This window comes from Elephantulus edwardii, unplaced genomic scaffold (genome assembly GCF_000299155.1).
Source record: "Elephantulus edwardii isolate Elephantulus edwardi_28Jun2011 unplaced genomic scaffold, EleEdw1.0 scaffold00088, whole genome shotgun sequence".
Taxonomy (NCBI): Eukaryota; Metazoa; Chordata; class Mammalia; order Macroscelidea; family Macroscelididae; genus Elephantulus; species Elephantulus edwardii.
Genome location: NW_006399838.1, coordinates 721793 through 727792, shown reverse-complemented (window position 1 = coordinate 727792; position 6000 = coordinate 721793). Strand labels below are relative to the sequence as shown.

The window sequence follows — 6000 nt, the reverse complement described above, 5'->3', positions numbered from 1 at the left end:
AGGTCCCTAACAGCAGAATTTCCCATAGCAATACATTTTTTAATTGATGATTATAGTTGATCATTTTTCTTTTCTTATTAGTGCTTTTTGTACTTTATGAAGAAGATTTATGTTCATCTTTTTTCTTTGCTTATGGGGTAACCCAGCACTGTAGAAGGTGCAATAATGTGTGCTTGAAAATGCACCTGTTTAATGTAAAAGGAAATGTACATCTGAGCTCTTGAGTGTATCTCTTATATGCGGAACATTAATAACTAAAAACCCAAAAGCTTTGTGGGAAGACATCGAAGGTATCATGCATGAAGATAGTAAAAGATCGTTGAAAATATAGGAAAGGACAAGACCATTATGGATGTCGGAAGAGACTCTAAAACGTACTCTTGATCAGTGTCTCTGTTCACTAGTGCTGCCATAACAGAAACACAGTGAATGACTCCTAAAAAACAGAGATTTGCTCTCACATTTGAGGAGGTAAAGCATCTGCATTCAGGATGTCAGTCGTAAAGGGAAGTGTGCTGTCTACAATGGGTCTTCAAAATGATCTCATCTCCTTTCAGCATATGTAGGCTCAGTATTCCTTGGAGACCGTTGTATTTCTTGGCATCAATCTTTAGGGAATTCACTGTTCAGGAACCCTTAATCCAAAGACGCACTCTATTCCTAATTCTTTTTCCATCATCTTACTGGGGGTCTCCTTTCCTGCACATCTCTCTTTTTTAATGTAAAATAAATAAAAAGGTTGCAAGATATACCCCATGTGTACTCCCCTTCAATCAGATGCGGATGGTACTGAGGTTAAGGGTGCTGCAGTTTACCCTGTGTTATCATAAAATTAAGGGGCTTCCCTGATAATGGGAGATCATTACCTAACTGTCACATTTCAGCAGTACATACATTAAAAGCACTGAGAATCACGGTCCAGTTAAGTAAATACACATTTTTTGTAGAAATAAATAATAAATAACATGACATACAGAAAATAGCTAAAGAAAATAAGAAGACATGATGACTTGAAAAAGCAACACAGCTATGAAGTCTCTAGAAGACAATGTAAAATAGTGAAATGAAATGTACAGATACCTAGAGTTAGCTGACTTCTGTTACTAAAGACTTAAGAGTCCTTCCGTTACTAAAGGAGCAGTCGGCTACTATAATTTCTGTCATAGTCTCTTCTGGTTGCTTTCAAGAGTTCTTTTATGGTCTCTCTGGTGGCTGCCACCCAAGCAGATATATGCAGACCCATGTTTATTGTGGCTTTGTTCACGATAGCAAGGAGTTGGAAACAACCTAAGTGCCCATCAACAAACAAATGGATAGAAAAGCTGTGGTATATTCACACAATTAAATACTACACTACTTTGAAAAACAAGGAACTCATGCAATATCCTTCAAAATGGGTGACCCTGGAGGACATTATGTTGAGTGAAATAACTCAATCACAAGGGACAAATACTGCATAGTGCCACTGTTGTAAAACAGGACTGACATCAGGGTTGGGGGGAGACTAAGAAAGATGGGATAAATAATGTATACTGCATTGAAACAGAGGAGGGAGAAAACTGTTTAAAAGGGATATGTGACTAGGTATTATCTTCATGACCCCAGAAAAAAGGCTGCATAGTGGAGTGGACCTGGGCGAAGGGACTGTAAAACAATGGGGAACTTTTCTTTTACTTTTCAAAGAGAAGAGTGGATAGGTGTAGGGGGTGAGGGGGCAGGAGAGGGGAGGGCAGGAAGAAAAGTGCAACAATGAATGAATGGAAATCCAAGGTCTCTAAATTTTCATTAAAATTAATAAAAAATGATTAAAAAAGAGTTCTTTTAATTAGAGAGAGGTGTAGTTAAATTGTATTCCCTAAAATGCGTTCTATAAAATGCACTAGCAGAAGTATAATAGATCCATGTTGTTCTGTCCTGTCCAGTTAGAAACTGCTGGCCCTCTGGGTTTGTACAGGCCGTAAATCGCACTATAGGAGATTGTTCCTCTTTCTCCCACAAACCAAATGCCTTTGGACTGGCAGTGCAACTTCTCACCACTTAGCCACCAGAGCGCCCCATGATAAATCTTAGAAAATATTTAATCATGGGAATAAAGACAAGAACATGCACAAAGAAATACAAGTATTTATTTATGTTATTATTTGGGGGGAAAGCTGTCTCTGTTACAAAAACAAGAAGAGATAATCAATAAAAGCAGGGTTTGCTAACACAGGTAACCTCTTTGAATGTAACCATCTGTTCTTTTTCCTTCTGTGAGCAATTTGTACATTCTTCATTATATATTTTCTTTTAGTGTCTCAGATAATGTGACATTGTTAATACATTAAACAACATGCGTTCTCAGTATTATAATTTGGCGCTTTAAATTTTTTTTCAGTCCTTTCAGCTTGAGAAATGCTGAGTGAGTTCTTTCCTTTTTATTTTCCAGTTCATACTTGACTGAATGGCACCTGGCAACAGTAACAACAAGGAAGAACGTGAAGGGAGCCTCTTTTGGACTCATGTGTAGGGAGTCATGTCACCAACTTAAAGGCAAACAGTTCAAACCCTCCCGCAGGTCTGTGGGAGGAAGATGGCCAAGCTCTTTTCATGTGATTGAAAATCAGCTGGAGAGTGAGAGAACTAACAGCAATGAGTTCAGTTAAGAAAACAAAAAACAGTATTTCCACCATTTTGATCACCAAAAGATCGTCACTTGGCAACTAGAAATATGAATCATTATATTTAAGATAAACCCCAGCCACTATAAATAAAATACATTCAGCATTTAATTGGGAGCAATGTGGAGAGCAGTTGAAATATTGATAAACTCAGGAAATCGTTCCCTCAAATGCAATAATAGTGGCTCTCAACTCAGGCTGCATGTACAACAGGATCACCCAGCAGAGGACTTGTAAAACATGATGATGTCCAGGCCCCATGCCAGACCAATTAAATACGAATATAGAAGTGAGACAAGAACTCGGTCTTTTGGAAATGCTTCCACGGCATGCAGCCAGGGCTGAGGCCTGTTCCAGTCAATGGTTCCAGTTATTAGAAGGTGCTTTGGAGGAGACAAACAGGTAAGGATTTAAGATGTAGGCTTTAAGCTAAATAACGTCTTTTGAAAATTTACTCCTCAAAAGAGCTCAGCTATTTTGTTAGCATTAATCCTTTTAGCGGTTTTTCATATCCCTACATTTTATATCTCAAGAAAAAAGTAAAAAATTTAAAAATTTTAAAAGCTATGGACCTGAGTAATTAAAGCTGTGATTATTTCAAATTTTCTCAAAATTTTATTTCAGGTCCTAACTTGGAGCCAACAGCATCGGCTTCAATTTGTGATAAAATACTGCCTTTTAAAAATGAAAAGACAGCCCATTTAGTTTGGAATGGGTTATGTTTTCAGTCACAATGTCATTCTTTCTTTGATCTGGTCCCATTTTCAGTGTTCAGAGTAGAGAACACAGTCTCGCTGTGTTTTACTTCTATAAACTCACATTTAAGACAATTTAAGCACAGCTGGGCAAATATTCTGGCATATGAGTGCTATTTCAAAGCTCCCATTGTAAAGAAGCTGCCCAGACAGCTAACAGAAAATTAATTACAATTAAAGATCACAGTCTACGTTATAATCAATGCTGCTTTCCACCCTTGAGAAAAACAAGATATTGAGGGTGAATTATTCATTATTAGGTTTATTTTGAGCATTTCCTAGTAAATAGAAGAACTAAATATCCTCAGTCCTGGGCCTAAGGAGAACTGAGTGTCAACAAAACCACAGCAAAAATGTCCCAAGCATGGGTGGGCGTGCGTGCGCGTGCGCCTCTGTGTGTGTGTGTGGGGTGTGTGTGTGTGTATGTTTCTTTAATTATACCCACATAGCTGACTGTACAAAAGAAGTTTGGTAATTCTTTTGTCAATACCTGTAGAGAAAGTGTTCCCTGAGCTAATAAAAATGCCTTATAATGGAATATAACTCAAATCCTGATCATTTCTACCCTACAGTGAATTGAACCATATAGTCAAGGGTACCTATATATAGATACTAATCAAATCTCTAATCCCAAAGAGATTTCCTAGTTTATAGCAAAGTGATTGATTCTCAAGTATTGATAGGCTAGCAAATGTACTCAAAATTTCATTTACCAACTATGCTGTGGAACTGAGTGCTGAAAAAATAATCGAACACTAGCACACAGTTGACTTGCCATTTCAAAATTTTCAGTTGTGTGTAAGGGAAGTATGCATGGTAATGAGAAAGATGATAGTAAAGAAATCTCTGTGATTATTTATTCCCTAAGTTCTATTCCTAAAATAAAGTAGTTGGTTGATGTTGTTATGTGCCATCAAGTTACCTGTGACTCATAGCGACCCAGTGTACAGCAACTCTGAAGTCTGCCCTGTCCTGAACCAGTCTCGCTGATTCTGACACACCAACCCCCATCACCCGTTACTGTTTCAATCCATTTCACCCAAGGTCTTCCTCTCCTGCTCTATCCCTCCACCCTTAAAGCATGCTGTTCGTCTCCAAGGACCTATTCTGCTTGGCCACAGGCCCAAAGTAGATCTTAAAAAAAAAAAAAAGTAAAAAAAGACAGATCTTCAAAATTATAGCCTTGCAGGAGAAACTTGGCTTCACCGTCTCCAAGACAGAACTATTTGTTTTCTTGGCAGTCCGTGGTGTGTTCAGGACCCTTCTCCAGCACCACAACTCAAAGGCATCTATGTTTCTTTTCTCATCCTTAGTCATTGTCCAACTCTCTGATGCATAGCAAGTAACTGTGAAGATGATGACCTGGATCAGGCACACCTTAGTCTCTAGATGGACATCCTTGCTTTTCAGAGCTCTGGAGAGGTCCCTGACAACAGATTTTCCCGTTGCAATTCATCTTTTGATTTCTTGACTGCTGGTACCAAGAGTGTTGATTGTGGAGCTAAGCAAGCTGTAACTGTTAACAATCTCAATCTCTTCTGCATGTGTCACGGTGCTGTTAATTGGTCTAGTGGTGAGAACTTTGTCTTCTTGATGTTGAGCTCAAATTCTATTGAAGACTACAGGCTGTGACCTTCTGCAGCAAGCACTTTAGGTCCTCCTCAGTTTCAGCAAGCAAGGTTGTGCCATCTGTATAATGTATGTGGTTGATGAGTCTACCTTCAAACCCGATGCCACATTCCTCCTCATTATAGAATAATATTACTCCAGCATATCATAAAGTAGCATTATTCTTGAGACAAAAATTTGTAAATTTTCTATTTTCTAACAAAAACCTCATTCAGAAATGAAGCAACTTCAAATCAGACTCCCAAAATGCACAAGCAATGAAACAATTCCCAGATAGCAAGTCAGAATTATCTGAGGATAGGTGAATTTTTGAAACATTGTATTATTTGAAATACTATATTATTGTAACCCCAGTAAGTGTGAAGACTATCTAAAGTCATTTACCATTTCTAAATTTTAACTTTTCTGTCTAGCTTGAGATCAGTTGTTCTCTAAGTAACTTATTCAAAGGGTCAAGGTACAGGTTTAGATAATATCTTGTGTTGCTGATATAATCATAGATATTTAGTAGTATTACTCCTTATGCCACAGATTTATATAATATTGAGAGAAAGCTTCAAATTAGGCTGCCAAATACTTTGAATACGGGTAAATGTTGTTAGGTGGGACCAGTGTGATCAGACTCACAGTGATCTTATAGCTAAGAGAACTCAGCCTTGCTCGGTACTTGCATGTTCTCCTCCTTTCATTGTTTAACTCCAGGTCTTTTCATATTTAATTGTGCATTCTGCTTTGTACCATCCACACAATCTTTGTGGTGCTTAAATCCATTGCTATAGCCATGGGAAACAGACTAGTTGCCAGCGTACAGATTGAAGAGGTATGGTCAAAGGATAGAATAATGCTATAAAGCCTTCCTTATTTAAAGTCATGCGTGTCACTTTTTTTTTTTTTGTTCCAACTATTGCTTCATGGTTTATGTACAGGTTTGACATGTGTACAATTAAATCTCCAAC

General features: G+C 37.9%; 1 pseudogene; it reads left to right on the top strand.

Annotated features, from left to right (window-relative positions):
• Positions 1-2919: 2919 nt before the first annotated feature.
• The window catches only part of LOC102870411, a 34251-nt pseudogene continuing 31170 nt past the window's right edge, over positions 2920-6000 (top strand).